The 15608-nt window shown below is 39.9% G+C and overlaps 1 protein-coding gene across 2 annotated transcripts in view; it reads right to left on the reverse strand.

The window, feature by feature from the left end:
- SPOPL (speckle type BTB/POZ protein like) overlaps nucleotides 1–14978 on the reverse strand; it is a 54040-nt gene extending 39062 nt beyond the window's left edge. Inside the window, exon 1 of one of the 2 annotated variants that reach the window (XM_061608893.1) lies at nucleotides 14546–14978. The gene's annotated coding sequence lies outside the window, so the exon portion shown is untranslated. The remainder of the gene's footprint in view (nucleotides 1–14545) is intronic. The other variant, XM_061608892.1, reaches the window with a different exon arrangement.
- Between the last annotated feature and the right edge of the window lie 630 nt (nucleotides 14979–15608).

Consider the following 15608-nt stretch of genomic DNA (forward strand, 5'->3'; position numbering starts at 1 on the left):
ATTTCTATCAAACTTTAGAAAGCAAGGAAATTGGGCAGCTAGAGTGAATGCACCAGGGAAGCAGGAGACCTAACCTCCTCTCTGAGATATTGTGCTGCCCTACGAATTTGTCAAAATGCAAACACCATTTGGGTTGGTCTTTCACAGTCCAATCCACTTCCTCTGTAGCTTGGAAGAATTTGGTAACATGTGCCTCTGAGCATATGGTGAGTGGTGGCAACACCTGCAATCAGCCCAAAGAATAGAAAGAAGACATGTGTTGTGCTGATCTTGTTTTAGCAGGGAGGAAGCAACATTAAGACAGTTGATATAACTCAGATGGTCACTTTAAATATGTCTGATTTACTTAGCAATTTTAGTGATGTTTGCTATAGGAAATCATTTTCTTTTGCTCCTGTTTCTGTGAATATGTGAAGTACAGCACATTAAAATTTACACTAAAAAAACCTCCAAAAATAATTGTGGAATAATGGTACTGACTATTCTGCAGAATAGTCTCCAGTGGACATCAGGAGTGTCTCAGTTTGCACAAGATAAAACAGTGGGAGGTTAAATATATTCTAGAAAAATTCTAGGTGTGCTCTATGTTTTTAATTGGCCATGCCTACCTTGCCTTAAATGAAGTGGTTTAAAGCAGGCTGAAAACATACATCCTCTTTTTTCCAACAGTTAGAGTCACTGCTGAAGTAGCAACATATTGGAATCAGTCTGATTTTACATCAAACTACAGTTTCAGATTCAACTGTTATGCACCCAAAATAGAAATAGAACATAACCTCCAATTGGAAACACAAAAGGCTGTCTTCACCATCATATGGTATTGACCAATAAAAAGGCTTTGAAATTAATAAAAATGTATTTGACACAGATTTCTAGGATGAATGAGGGAAATAAAATTTTCTACATTAGATTCTCTGTAGAAACATTAGTAACACAGGAAAGAAGCAAAGTAAGAACACCAACAAACATACAAAAATATAATTCTCCATCTTTCGAGATGGCAGGTGTTACCACCACTCACCATATGCTCAGAGGCACATGTTATCAAATTCTTCCAAGCTACACAGCAAGTGGATTGGACTGTGAAAGACCAACCCAAATTGTGTTTGCATTTTGACAAATTTGTAGGACAGTACAATATCTCAGAGAGGTCAGGTGTTGTGCTCCCCTGGTGCATTCACTATAGCTGCCCAATTTCCTTGCTTTTTAAAGTACCATAGAAATATCTGCGGGCTATAAGTACGTTCTTAAACCACAAGGTTTTTTGCCTATAAGTGAATTATTGCTTATTTTTATAGCACCATCAATACACATGGCTCTGCACAGAAAAATTAATGAATAAAGACTAATAAAAACACATTTCTACCACAAAGGCATACATTCTAACTAAAAATAAAAGGGGAACATAGGGGGAAGGAAAGTGACTAAAACAGGTAAGCAACACTTCAAGTACACATACTCTGGCTCTGGAGAAAGATAAAGGTAAAACTTAAACTGAGATTCCAAAGGCTTTGGGAAAAACAAAGTTTTTAAGTTGAGATTTAAAAACAATAATTGAATTTTGTGAGAAACTGTTCCACCCTTTCAGTACTTTACTTTGCATCCCACCAAAAAAAATTTTCTGCAGACACCCACGTACGTAAGACAAGGAAGGATTATATGTGAAGTGTGTGCGTATGAGTGAAAGAAAGATGCATGTATATTATTATTATTATTTATTTAATTTGTATCCCGCCCTTCCTCCCAGCAGGAGCCCATATCTGTGCTCTGTGTGTGTACAGTGACTATGTTCATGTGCACAAGAGTACAAATGTGAAGTGGATACCTTGTATATTTTTCCTGGTACTGGGGGAAATACTCCCTGTTAGTAGCTAACAACAGCATCATTATACAGTGCCTTGCAAAAGTAATCAGACCCCTGACCAATGCTCTCATATTACTGAATTACAAATGGTACATTGTAATTTCGTTCTGTATGATATTTTATTTTGAAACACAAATTCAAAATCAATTATTGTCAGGTAAAGATTTTTTTAAAAAAAGATGTTTTTAGCGCTTTTTTTAAAAAAAATCTCTTTAAAGATGTTGTGTTTTAACATGTTTTTAAGGATGTTTTGTTTTAATATATTTTAGTTTGTTTTTGATATTTTGGAGTGTTTTTAGTGCTTTTGTTTGCTGCCCTGGGCTCCTACTGGGAGGAAGGGCAGGAATAAATCTAATTATTATTACTACTAATGGTGGTGGTTAGTAGTAGTAGTAGTAGTAGTAGTAGTAGTAGTAGTAGCAGTAGTAATAGCCGGTGGAAAAATCATCTTCTTCTAGTTGGGGATTCTGCCCTTAATGACAAAGCTCGATATTCTTCAAAGCACTTTCAAAGCAATGGTAGTCATCTTGGTCCCTAGGTACTTGTTATGTGGTGCAAGCTTTGTGCTTGCAACACTCCATGTTAGACCCTTCTAGTGGCCTAGGGCATCTTAAGCCAGCTGGATTTTAATACAAGCACAGGAGCAAGAATTCTGCTCTGACAACCCTAATTCTGAACTACATAAACTCCAAATTTTGCAAATAAGATTTGGACAGATTTGATTTATTTGCACGTTTTTACAATTCATTACAATTTTCTTTTTGTACTACAGGAAACGTGTGTTCAATCTTGGCCAGGAGTCATCTTCGCAATTACATACTGAGTCATCTTTGCAATTACACAAATATTATGTTCTTGTGGGGGCTCCAAACGCATGAGATCTTTCCAACAGCCCCTAGTAGTGATCTTTGAAGCTGAATTCCATACATTTAACTAAAGGAGAAGAGCCCATGCCCCTGGTTTAATATGAGAACGCAATTAAGCACAAGGGGCAGAACAAAGGTTCTCCTACTTGAATCACATTACAAAAAACACAGGCCAAGAAACTCCTTTGCACAAGCCCACACATTTATCATGACATTAAATCATAAACATTGATCTTTAATCTCCACCTGCACTCTTTTATGTGCATACCTCGAGAAATATGATAGCTGCTCCAACAGGTTAACTTCAAGTTTATACATGCAAATGGGAGCAGGCATGTTTATTTTAATTGAAAGAGTGTACAGTACAACTTTCTGAACCTTGTTTACCTTTTACTTCAATAGATCCATTTTAAAACACAGACAAACAGATCTACAAGCCTTACTTGATACAGAAAACTCCATGCATGCTACAGCAAAGTTACAACACATAATTACAGAGACCATGAAATCCAATTTAAGGGCATTATGAACTTTGTATCAAACTAAAATATTTAGTCCGTTTCATAAAAGTATGAGTAACAGATGTATTAATCACAAACAGCTCTACCCCATTAGCTTGAGATCTTACTGAAGCCAAGAGGACCATAGCTGGAATTTTTTCGTAAGTCAAATTCACATTTGTACTAGTTTATAAACAAAGACGTACATTACATAGCCATACATCTCTGGGTGTAAAAAGGTAAAGGCTATATACTAAGGTGATATACACACGAAATCAGAACGAATGTAAGTCATTAGACAAAATATGGGTCTATATACACTTCTGAGTCATCCTTGTTTTGTTACGATCTTTTGCTCACTTCACAATGTGTCAAAATAGCACCCAAGATATTCAGAGTGAATCTCTCCTCCTAAAACCTTTTTCTCTTTCAGTTGAGTGATGTTTACTACCATCAACTATTATTATGCTAGTTTATACTACTGCCAAAACCAAACAGCACACTTTTTTGTCTTGGTGAGTGTACCACCACCTCTTGCAAGTGTAACACGCTCCAACTTTCTCTTCTATTTGGAGCTACAGTGGTGGTCTGAGAGCAACCTGGCAGTTGGACAGCAATCCTTGCCCTTTTCCCAGCTCCGTAGTTACTGGCTACTGCACTGCAGAGGGGGCCAAGAGCAACTTGGCCACATGAGGCCAAACCAGCAAGCTTTACACCTCCTTTTACACACAATGCAAAACAATACTTTGGCTGTTTGTGCCTAAACCTAAGGTTCACACGCAGTCCCTCTTCCTCCTATTCTTTAATTCCCTCTCTTTAAGGTTTAAATATTCATGTCTGAGCTTTCGACTCATGTGCTTCCCTGTCCCCTTCAATGTGCAAATTCCTTCCTTCCTGACTTGATAAAGCCATAGTTTGTCTAATTTGGATGCAATGGCTAACTATGACTTGATCAAACCCGGAAATGAGAGACAAAATTGGTATGTTCTGGGGGAGGAAGAAGCCCAAGATCAGATATGAATATTCAGACCATAGTTTGCCATTGCACTCAATACCCAGTACTGAAAACCAACAGCTTTTATGCAATTGCATTCTGGCAATCAGTTTTAGCTAGCTAGCAATAATTTATACAGTGTTATCAATCCATGAAATAATTCTGTAGCACCACAAAGAACCTAGGATCCTAGAAGACAATATAATTAAGGCTTCAGTGACAACTGGGAGGATCCAACATCCTAGTCTGCTACCTTATAACAGCAGAAAATCACAAAATGGCCTTTTGGTACCCACCATCCCAGAACAAAAAGAATATGGTGCAAGAAAAGAGTAATTAACAGAGGCAGGTCAACAAAGAAGGGTATGGCAACATCTAGGAACAAGTAACAACTACTCAATTGCCTCTTGTACCCCCATGATACACCAGGATCCTACACATCTTAACGTGGGGAGGGGGTTTGAGAGCGTCTAAGAAGCTGCGAGCAATGCCATAAGGAGTCTAGACCAAGAGGCTAGACTCCTAACTGGGGCACCCAAGGCGGAATGGTCAAAGCTGAGACACCAGACTAAGATGCCTCCAGATTCAGAGGAAGGCAATGGTAAACACCTCTGAATACTTCTTACCGCGAAAACCCTATGAACTGAGTACCCAAAATGCAACACGAGATAGGGCTGGAAGATGAGATCCCCAGGTCAGAAGGCACTCAATGAGCTACTGGGGAAGAACAATGGACGAGGATGAGTAGTGCTGTGACTAATGATGCAGTTGGGTCAAAGCCAAAAGGAAGCCCAGAGGCTGATGCACACAGATGTTAAAGGAGGGTCTGGAGTTGTACGATGCACACAATAGGAACATGGAATGTGAGAAGCATGAACCAGGGAAAGTTAGAAATCATCAAGCAAGAAATGGAATGTATCAACATTACAATACTTGGTGTCAGTGAATTAAAATGGATGGGAATGGAACATTTTCAATCAGGCAACTACAAAATATTTTAGGCAGGAAATGAGAAATGAAGAAGAAACGGGGTTGCTTTAATAGTGAAAAGTGATGTAGCACAAGCAATTAGGTGCTACAATGCAAGGTCTGAGTGAGTGATACCAAGGGGATTAAATGGGAAACCTATTAACATAACTATCACCCAAGTCTACACTCCAACAACACATGCAGAAGAAGAGGAATTGGAGAGATTTTACATAGAAGTACAGGAAGAAATTGATCACACACCAAAACAAGATGTGATGATAATCATGGGGGACTCGAATGCAAAAATAGGGAACAAAGAACTAGGAATTGTGGGGAAATGGGGCTTAGGAGATAGAAATGAAGCAGGAGAAAGACTTACTGAATTCTGTGAAGCCAATAATTTGTTTCTTGCAAACACATTTTTTGAGCAACCAAAAAGATGACTGTACACGTGGACATCATCAAATGGTCAATATAGGAATCAAATCAATTATATAATTGGAAGCAGAAGATGGAGAAGTTCCATACTTTCTGCGAAAACAAGACCAGGAGCAGACTGAGGTACAGATAATGAACTGGTAATATCGAAAATCAGAGCAAAGCTAAATAATAACAAAGCAATCATAATGCCAAAATACAATATAAATAACATCCCAGAAGAATATCAAGATCATATAAGCAACAGATTTGAGGCTTTAAACTTAGTTGACAGAGAACCAGAAGTACTATGGAGTGACATAGGAAAGAACGCAAAAACACAATACCTCTAGTTATAAAGAGAGAAAAACCTCAACGGATGACTGAAGAAACTCTTAAAATGGTTAAAGAGAGAAGGAAAGCAAAAGGAGACAGAAACACGGTTAGAACCCTAAATGCAATAATACAGGGACTACGTAGGGACAATAAGAACTATTACAACAGTTATTGTATGGAAATAGAAGAGGACAACAAGAAGGGTAGAACAGGAGAGCTATTTCAAAAGATTAGAGAAACTAAAGGGAAATTTAAGCCAAGAGTAGGGATTTTAATAATCAAGAGGGGAACACACTGACTGAATGAGATGAAATAAAAGGAAGATGGAAGCAATACACTGAAGAACTCTATAAAAGATATGCCAGGATGACATTCATTCATGGAGAAACCGTATGATGAATCAGTAATTTTAGAATGTGAGGTGAAAGCTGCTCTTAAAATAGGAACAAATGGCATATCAATAGAGCTGCTACAAGGCATTAAGCTACTGAGACTGAATCTGACCAAATTTTGACAAGAATTTGTCAAGAAATATGGAAAACTAAACAATGGCCCACAGACTGGAAGCGTTCAATATACATCCCAATTCCAAAGAAAGGGGATCCCAGGGAATGCAGTAATGATCAAACTATTGCCTTAATATCCCATGCAAGTAAAGTAATGCTCAAGATTCTACAACAAAGGTTCTTACCATATATGGAGCGAGAAATGCCAGACGTCCAAGCTGGATTTTGAAAGGGAAGAGGTACCAGAGATCATATCGCAAACCTACGTTGGATAATGGAATGGATCAAGGAATTTCAGAAGGAAATTACCCTGTGCTTTATAGATTACAGCAAAGCCTTTGCCTGTGTAGGTCATGAAAAACTATGGAATGCTTTAAGAGAAATGGGGGTGCCACAGCATCTGATTGTCCTGATGCACAACCTATACTCTGGACAAGAGGCTACTCTAAGTACAGAACATGGAGAAACCGACTGGTTCCCAATCAGAAAGGGTATGAGACGGGTATATTTTATCACCCTATTTGTTTAATCTAATATGCAGAACACAATATACGGAAAGCGGGACTGGACCAAGATGGAGGTGTGAAAATTGGAGGGAGAAATATCAATAATTTAAGATATGCAGACGATACCATACTACTAGCAGAAACCAGTAATGATTTGAAACGAATGCTGATGAAAGTTAAAGAGGAAAGCACAAAAGCAGGAGTACAGCTGAAAGTCAAGAAGACTAAAGTAATAACAGGAAATTTCTGTAACTTTAAAGTTGACAACAAGGACATTGAACTTGTCAAGAATTATCAATACCTTGACACAGTCATTAACCAAAATGGAGACAATAGTCAAGAAATTAGAAGATGGCTAGGACTGGTGAGGGCGGCTATGAGAGAACTAGAAAAGGTCCTCAAATGCAAAGATGTATCACTGAACACCAAAGTCAGGATCATTCAGACCATGGTATTCCCGATCTCTGTGTATGGATGTGAAAGTTGGACAGTGAAAAAAAAGATAAGAGAAAAATCAACTCATTTGAAATGTGGTGTTGATTCCATAAAGGAAGCCACAAACCTGAATTTACAAGATCTGAACAGGGTGGTTAATGACAGGTGCTCTTGGAAGTCGCAGATTCATAGGGTCGCCGTAAGCAATAATTGACTAGAAGGCACATAACAACAACAAGACTTAACATAACATAGGTTCTTCCAATATAAACTCAGTAGCCTTCTTTAGGTAGTTCTATTTCTGCACCTGTTTTTGCAGCTCTTTCGTCACTGGGGAAGTACACAAGCTAGGTCTGTTCTGCACACATGAAGTGCTACCAACCAGATGGGTTTTTCGAATCACAAAGGAAGAATATTTCAAGCAAAACAAGAAAAAAAGCATGACTTCAGGAAACATTTCACTGACTCCCATTATCAATGAAGTGACAGTGCCATAATGTTTAGTCACATCTAGCAGGTACTATTTCCCACAAGCAACAATTAAGGAGATAATTTTACAATGCCACAGAAGCAAACATCACACAAATTGGTTGGAACCCAGACTACCTGCAGATGGAAATCCCCACACTCCACAGGGAGAGGCAATTACTATTAATTCCTTCTTCCCCTTGCACCCTCAGAACAGATGCCCTGTGAAAGTATGGGGAGTTTCCCAAACAGCATGGGAGGTGGTGCCAGGGGCTTCAGGTCGAATCAGTGAAAATCATCCCCTCCTCTTGTGGCAGCCTCGGCTAGATCTCAATCCCTTGCATGAATGGAAGAAGCCCTTCCATTGGTGGACGGGCAAGTCGGGATATAACCCAACAACGCTGTGGAAGTTATCATACACTACAAAGACATTCTAGTACTACATGTTCTAAGCAGAATACTCACCTCAGCAATTTGTACTCCCTTTTCCTATCCAAGCACAAGTAACACACATACAGGAAAGGGGGAATAAGAGTGGATTACTGTGCTTCTCTACCTCTCTCACAGGACAGTTGCCCTGGAGCTCTTCCATGAAGAGTGGAAGGATAAAATCTAATCCCTACTCCTGCCCTTAATGACCTTAAAACAGGAAGATGTGTGCAGAATGCATCTTCCTGGTGCCTCCAGAAGGCAGGAAAGCCACATTTCAGTTTGCATTCAGAACAATGATAAATGCTACACCACCAGAGAAACTGTGCAGCTAACAATACCAAGACATCAAATTGACCAGCTTTTCAAAACTGCATTTTGTAAACTGCATTTTGAATATCTATTATGTACTCAAGACAGATTTTATGGGCTTCTCGCATCTGATCCTCACACCAACCCTGTGAGAATGGTAAAGTAGAGACAAAGACTTGTCTATGAGCAACATGAGCTCTGCTTCAGAGCTGAGTAGATATTATCCAAACCCATTAGTCTAACTACTACAGTAAACTAGTTCAGAGGGGTTTTACATAAGGACACAGACACTATTCAGTCATAACTACTAAAATAAATGCTCTCTTTAGTTCAACAGTGAACTGACTTTCAAATTAAAATCTATATATCATTGCTGTGATGCTCTCATACTACCCCCATATAACAATGGAGTACCTATAGCCTATTATCCCCACTTCAGGAGCCCAGGGTGGCTAATAATGACAATAAAACAGCACTAATACTGTTTAAAACCACATTTAAAACCACAAATCAATGATGAATGTATGCACCCAGGATTACTTTTCTGATAAACTTCAAGCATCCCCAAACATAAGGCCAAAGGCCTGCAGGAACAAGTTTTAATTGACAACAACCAGTGTTCATGGGGGAGGGCGGAACACAATCTGATATTTACAGGGACAGAGCTCCATAATCAGGGCACCACCATATAGAAGGCACTGCATCATGTGGTTGCTCATCAGACTCATCAATGGCACCAGCAGCAGACCCTCCCCCACCCACCTTAAACTCATGTCAGCTGATGCTGGGGAATACTATCTTTCAAGTAATTCAGTCCTGAGTTGTTTATAGCTTTGTACACTGAGAGCCAGTGTGGCGTAGTGGTTCAAGTGTTGGACTACGACCTGGGAGACCAGGGTTCAAATCCCCACACAGCCATGAAGCTCACTAGGTGACCCTGGGCCAGTCACTGCCTCTCAGCCTCAGAGGGAAGCAATGGTGAACCACCTCTGAAAACTGCTTACCATGAAAACCTATTCATAGGGTCTCCGTAAGTCGGAATTGACTTGAAGGCAGTCCATTTCCATGTTACACTAGTACCAACACCTTGCATTAGGTCTGATAGCTCACTGACAGCCTGTGCACTGCCATCTCATCATCCTTGACAACACACTGGCAGCAGCATCTACACTAGCTGCTGCTTCCAGACTATCTTCAAGATAAAAATGGTTAATAAGGCAGATCCAATAAGCAAACTACTTTAAGAGGTGGAAATTGGCAATTCTTTCACAACCATAAAGCCATCTGCAGATGCACTGAGAATTAGCATTCTTGGCACTGACCAATTGTGAAGGAAGAATTTTCTTTCCAAAACAAGTACTCTTTACGTTGGGAGTACAAGGCAATGGGCAATGCACTTTGAAATACTTGGGGGGTGTAAAAAAGTATCAAAAGTATTAATTAGAACATTCCACTTAGAGATCCAGGCCTCCCTGCCAAAGAGGTGGAGACATATAACTTGTAGTAAACAGAGTGATTCATTGACTACAGTGTGACTACAACAGTGTAAGCACTAATAGCACTATACCAGCAATTCATTTCCTGTGTAGGAGAGGAAGGTCAAAGCAGATTAATTTGGGCTCACACAGGTCCACATTCAACTTCCAAACAAACTGCACTGAAGTTCTATTTGAATAATGTAAGTGACTTCCTGGTGAATGCATTTAGGACTGGGGGTGCCTGGAGACCATTGCAAAACCTGTAATTTGCTTACTTGAACCTACTCAGTAATATGTGGTCTGCGGATCCCAGATTTAGACTGAATCCAATACGCATTTATCTGGGAGAAAGTTCCACTGAACCCAATGGAGCTTACTTCTGAGTAGACATGAATTGGATTGCACTGTTAATCTCTGGTTAAATGCATCCCAAATCCATATCCACAGTAGGAGCTAGTTATATCTTTCATTTCTCATGGTATTACACAGCAAACACAATCATAAACTTCAAAGCTATGAAACAGGTCCACAAACATTGGTTTTAAAATGTTATCATTCAGAAGTGTAATTCATTATTTCTGAACACCATGCATCTGCACTAGTTAATTACACAAAATGCACAACAATTCTGTACTGTTAAACATTGACTCAACAAACAAAAGTTGGGATTCCTGATATCAGCATTTCTGATAATATACAATCTTAAGTCTCTTCAATACTGTAAAAATAATTTAAATTATTTGGGTGATATCCAGTGTTAGTAATGCTCAGAGTAGAGCCACTGAAACCAACTGACATATAACATAAGTCTGCCAATATAAATGGGTCTACTTCAAGTATGATTTAGATATCACCCTTTGTTTTTGTACCAACTTACTGTAACTAGAAGATTTACATAATTATTTAAAAGCAGATAAACCTTGTATACCTAGGTTAATAGCAATTTTTCTTACTTCAAATTGTCTTCAAAATGACTTTCTTTTACTTCTAGCACTGGAATATTCCACTTTCATTAGCAACACCACAGTCGTAGGAAGCCCAGTTTTACAGACAGAAAACTGGAGGTTCAACCTCATGCCTTTAACTCTACTGGAATCACTGGGGCCAAATTGACTCAAAGCAAACCATGCAACTTAACTATTTTATGAACTGTTTAAGTCTGACAGGATTATATTTAACATTCCTCTGAAAGAACATACTATATCAGATGCTATTCTCAGTCTCTCATTCATTCTTAAGCTTATGAGTTACAAAACCCACAGAAGGCCTCATGTCAGAGAAGGTATGCTGAGCACCACTTAAAAGGTTTGCTATACCAATGTAAGAATTTAAGGGTTGTATCCAAAGTAGTATAGTCATAGTCCCATAAGCACAAGGACTGCTGCTCACTCAACGGGACTTCTCCCACTCCTCCCTTCTACACCCCATAAATCTGTTCTAGGGGTTCACCCAACACTCTAGAGCACATTTGGGGAAGCCACCAAGCACAGAAATCCTGTTTTTGGAACAGTACAAGGATTTCTGCTTGCACATGTTAGTTTGGATACTGACCCAAGTATTTTAATACAAAAAATGAGAAACGGTAGGGAACGGCAGTGAGGTGGGAAAGTTTCCATGTGGGTGGGCGAAAATCCATTATTAAAATGCCTTTATTGTAACATAATGGATTAATACAATAGTCAAATTAAGCAGTTTCAAGGTTGTTAATCATATTTGTGGGTGACTTTCCCTAAAGATGCAAAGGCCTGGAAAAAAAACTGGAAAAATTCAGAGGGGAAAAAAAATCACAAAGCCCACCCACCCCAATTTTACTGGATTTTTGCCAGGCCTTCATATATCTAACTTTCCTTAAGAAATATACATCATTTACCGCTTTTTAGGCACACTAATAGTAGTATATTACCCATTTGCTCTTCATATTTTCCATAAAATGTAAACAACGGCCAGTTTTGCACACAATGTTAAACCATAGTTTAAAATAAAACTATGGTTTAACAGGCTTTGGTTTCTCTGCTCCTGTCGGTGCCATGCAATGGGAGGAGAAACTAGCTTATTATATGTGCAAGCCTAGGCTTATAGTTGCTTCTCTTCAAAGCACAAATGGAGAAAGTCCAGCTTCGCATGTTATAACAAGCCAGACCCAGGCTTGTTTCCTCCCCTGTGTGCAGAAGCAGGGAAGAAGCAAAGTGCTCCTGCAATTTAAAACAATGTTTTAACATTGCATACAAATCAGGCCAGAGTAAGGGAAGTACGTTTTTCCTAATCAAGTATTTCAATTAATCTACTTTTATTTACGAAAAACAACTTGAGACATTTAAGATTAGCATGTAACACAAACAAGGTGCACTGTTAATGCGTATGTTAAATAGAAGTTATAAATCCAAAAATCAGGTTTTAACCAATGCAGACCATTAGAACATTTCCCCAGAAATCTCACATTACTGGGAGAAGCACAAAGAAGAAATTATGAGTTGAACTACCACAGCCAGTTTTTCATATTAAAACAACTGGGTCCTGAAATTAGAACATATACAGATTTGGGCTGGCTAATTGTGAGATTACTGGAACATATACAGAAGGCAGGAATTGGTGAGGAACTGGTCCATCAATAGCTATTCAGAAAAGACATTTTAAATTTTTCTACATATTCAAAAGACGACCTGTTGAACAATCAATTACTCACCAGGTTCAACACCACTGGAAAACTTTCATTACTACACAGAATAGAGAAATACCCATCAGAAGCAACAGTATATTTTCTTCCTTAACAACCTAACATACCATTGAGAAGAACCTCAATTCCATTGTATGGAAGGATAAACTAGGCCCTCATGCATAGTACTTTGGGACTGGAGATTGCTCCAAGATGTCCAGTGGGAAAAAACCCTCCATACAGCTCACATCCTCAGAACAAATTGATGCATGTGCTTAATTATGGTTATCAAACTGTATCAGGTAAATATTCTAAAGGATTTTCCCCTTATGAACATATTGGACAACACACAGTAACTAGTTAAATATATCCATCTGAAATACAAGATAGTGAAGTGAAAGCTAGACATGAAGGGAAAACAAATGGGGGGGGGGAATTAACACAAGAGACCAATGTGAATTTCAGTCTATAAAGTACAGATTTGAAATAAACTGCATGTAAAACTCTTAGGATAGAAAACCTTAGTCAGTCCAAGAATTCCCTGTCAATATGACAGCAAGAATAGAGAGGAGCAAGATCTATATGTAAAGGAACAATGAATTCTGTAGTACTTTGAAGAACAAGTGTACTGTGGCATACAACTTCATGGGCTACTTATAAAATAAAAAAGTTGCCATGTTGGTCCATAAGAAAAACCGCCAACGCCCACCCTTGGGCAATACCTTTATTGGGACCAACCATAATGTCACATAACCATGACAATCTTTTGAGTTCTCCAGAACACTTTGCCTGATAAAGAATTCTACAGAACTCAAAAGCTTACCACACTTTTGTGGCATGATGAATGGTCTCAAAGCTATTGCCCAAGTGTGGATTCTGAGGTCATTTGTAAGATCTGTAGCCCAAAACTCCTTAACCAATGAGACTCTCGTAGCACCTAGGGCCTAACATTTTCAGATGCATCTAAAGATTACAGTAAGACATATTTGTTCGCTTTTAAGGTGTGACAAGAGGACTGGGTATTTTTCACAACTACTCTTCTGCAACAGAATGATTAGGACTATAATATAATAAAACCCTGCATAAGTTGTCCATCAAACACCTATAAACACATTCCGACCTTACCTCTCTAAGGCTGTAATATTATGCACACTTATGTTGTAGGAATTACTTCTGAATAAATATGAATAGGAGCAAAAGACAACAGGAAAGTTGGTTGGGGCAGGAGAAAGATAATCAGAAAGAGGAGACAGAAGTAGAGAAAACACTTGTCCAATGAATTACATTCTAGTGAGGTTTGAAATCAGACATAAAACGATCATATGCAAATATTTTCTTCTAATATACTATATGTGTTTTTAAAACCCAGAAAGCAGATGAGAGAAAATAAAAGTGTGGAAATACAAAGGCACCTGGTTTTTCCTTAGGAAACACATCAGGAAAAATGTGGTACAAAAGCATCCCAGCCTGGTCCGCCCCATCGGCCTCTACAGAACCTAAAGCGGGTGGGCAGATCAGGGGAAAAGGGCCTGCTTTGAAGAGTGCTCTCTCGTTCAACTCTTGATCACCAGCCTTTTTCTTTTCTTTTTTTTGGGGGGGATGGGTGGGGAAGACTTGGCCTCACTACTAAATTTATGGGAAGAAATCTTCATGAATGGGAGACGAGGCGTGTGTGTAGTATGTAACTGAGTAGCAACCTAGCCCCCGCCCGTAGAGAGATGGCCAATCAAAGAGCAGGAAGGGTGACTAAGAAAAGTATTGCTAATAATAATGATACAGATTAAATCATAATTATTAATAGGCGTCATTTACCAGAGTTCGGCGCTGGCGGGGGGTCTCGGCTGGTCTCATACTGACGGTGCTGGAAGAGGGGGCGCCGCTAGTCCGTGGCCCCCAGTGATGGCGTGAGGGGAAGAGAGGGGGACGGAGGAGGGGGCTGTGGCGGAAGCGTCGCGTCCGGGCAGAACTGTTGGCGGCGGAGCCGCATTTCTCTCCGTCGCAAGCCTCCTCAGCCACCCGACAATTGGGAAGCGAAAGAGAGAATTCCACTTGGCCCACCTTCCCAAGCTAAGGCGCGGCCCTTCTCGGTTCCCGTATAGCAGGAAAGTAAGAAGGAAAAAAAGGCCGAGGGAGGGTAGGAGAAAAGAAGCCCTCACAGAGAATGCAGCGACGGTAGCAGCAGCAGCTGCTTGTTGCTATTACTGCCGCTGCTACCACCGCATCCTCACTTCCGGGAGATACGCAGCGTGCGTGCGTGACGTCAGTACGCAGTGAGGGCACAGTTTGCTTTTTTTAAAAAGGGAGAAAAAGAAAGAAAGAGCTGAGCCGTTCCGCCGGGAGGGTTTATTTAAAAATATTTCAAAAAAAAAATTCATACGCCCCCTATCCGGGTACTTGACGGAAAAGCTCGGGTTCTGCTGAAGCAGGCCTTGAGGCGCAGTTGCGTTTCTATTTGGGGGGACAGTGGAGGGGAGAACTTGCATGCGCCCCCAACAGACCTGGGCATATATGGGGGCTTCGATTCCATATCACAGGAACATGCCTTTGGGGGCATATAAAACCTTGTGTATATTCCCGCAAGTGAGGGTTGACATTTAATGCATCTGATGAAAACGACCCCAGTTCACAAATGCTTGTGCCATGATAAAAAAATTAAGGTGCCATAGCTTCTGGTAAAAAGGTAAAGGTGTCCCCCCACTTGTAGTGCGAGTCGTTTCCGACTCTTAGGGTGACGTCTTGCGACGTTTACTAGGCAGACCATATATATGGGATGGGATTGCCAGTTCCGTCGCCGGCCGTGTACTCATTTTACCGACCACAGATGGATGGAAGGCTGAGTGGACCTCGACCCCTTTTACCGGAGATTCAATTTCCT

Source organism: Rhineura floridana, chromosome 2 (assembly GCF_030035675.1).
Source record: "Rhineura floridana isolate rRhiFlo1 chromosome 2, rRhiFlo1.hap2, whole genome shotgun sequence".
In the NCBI taxonomy this organism is placed as follows: Eukaryota; Metazoa; Chordata; class Lepidosauria; order Squamata; family Rhineuridae; genus Rhineura; species Rhineura floridana.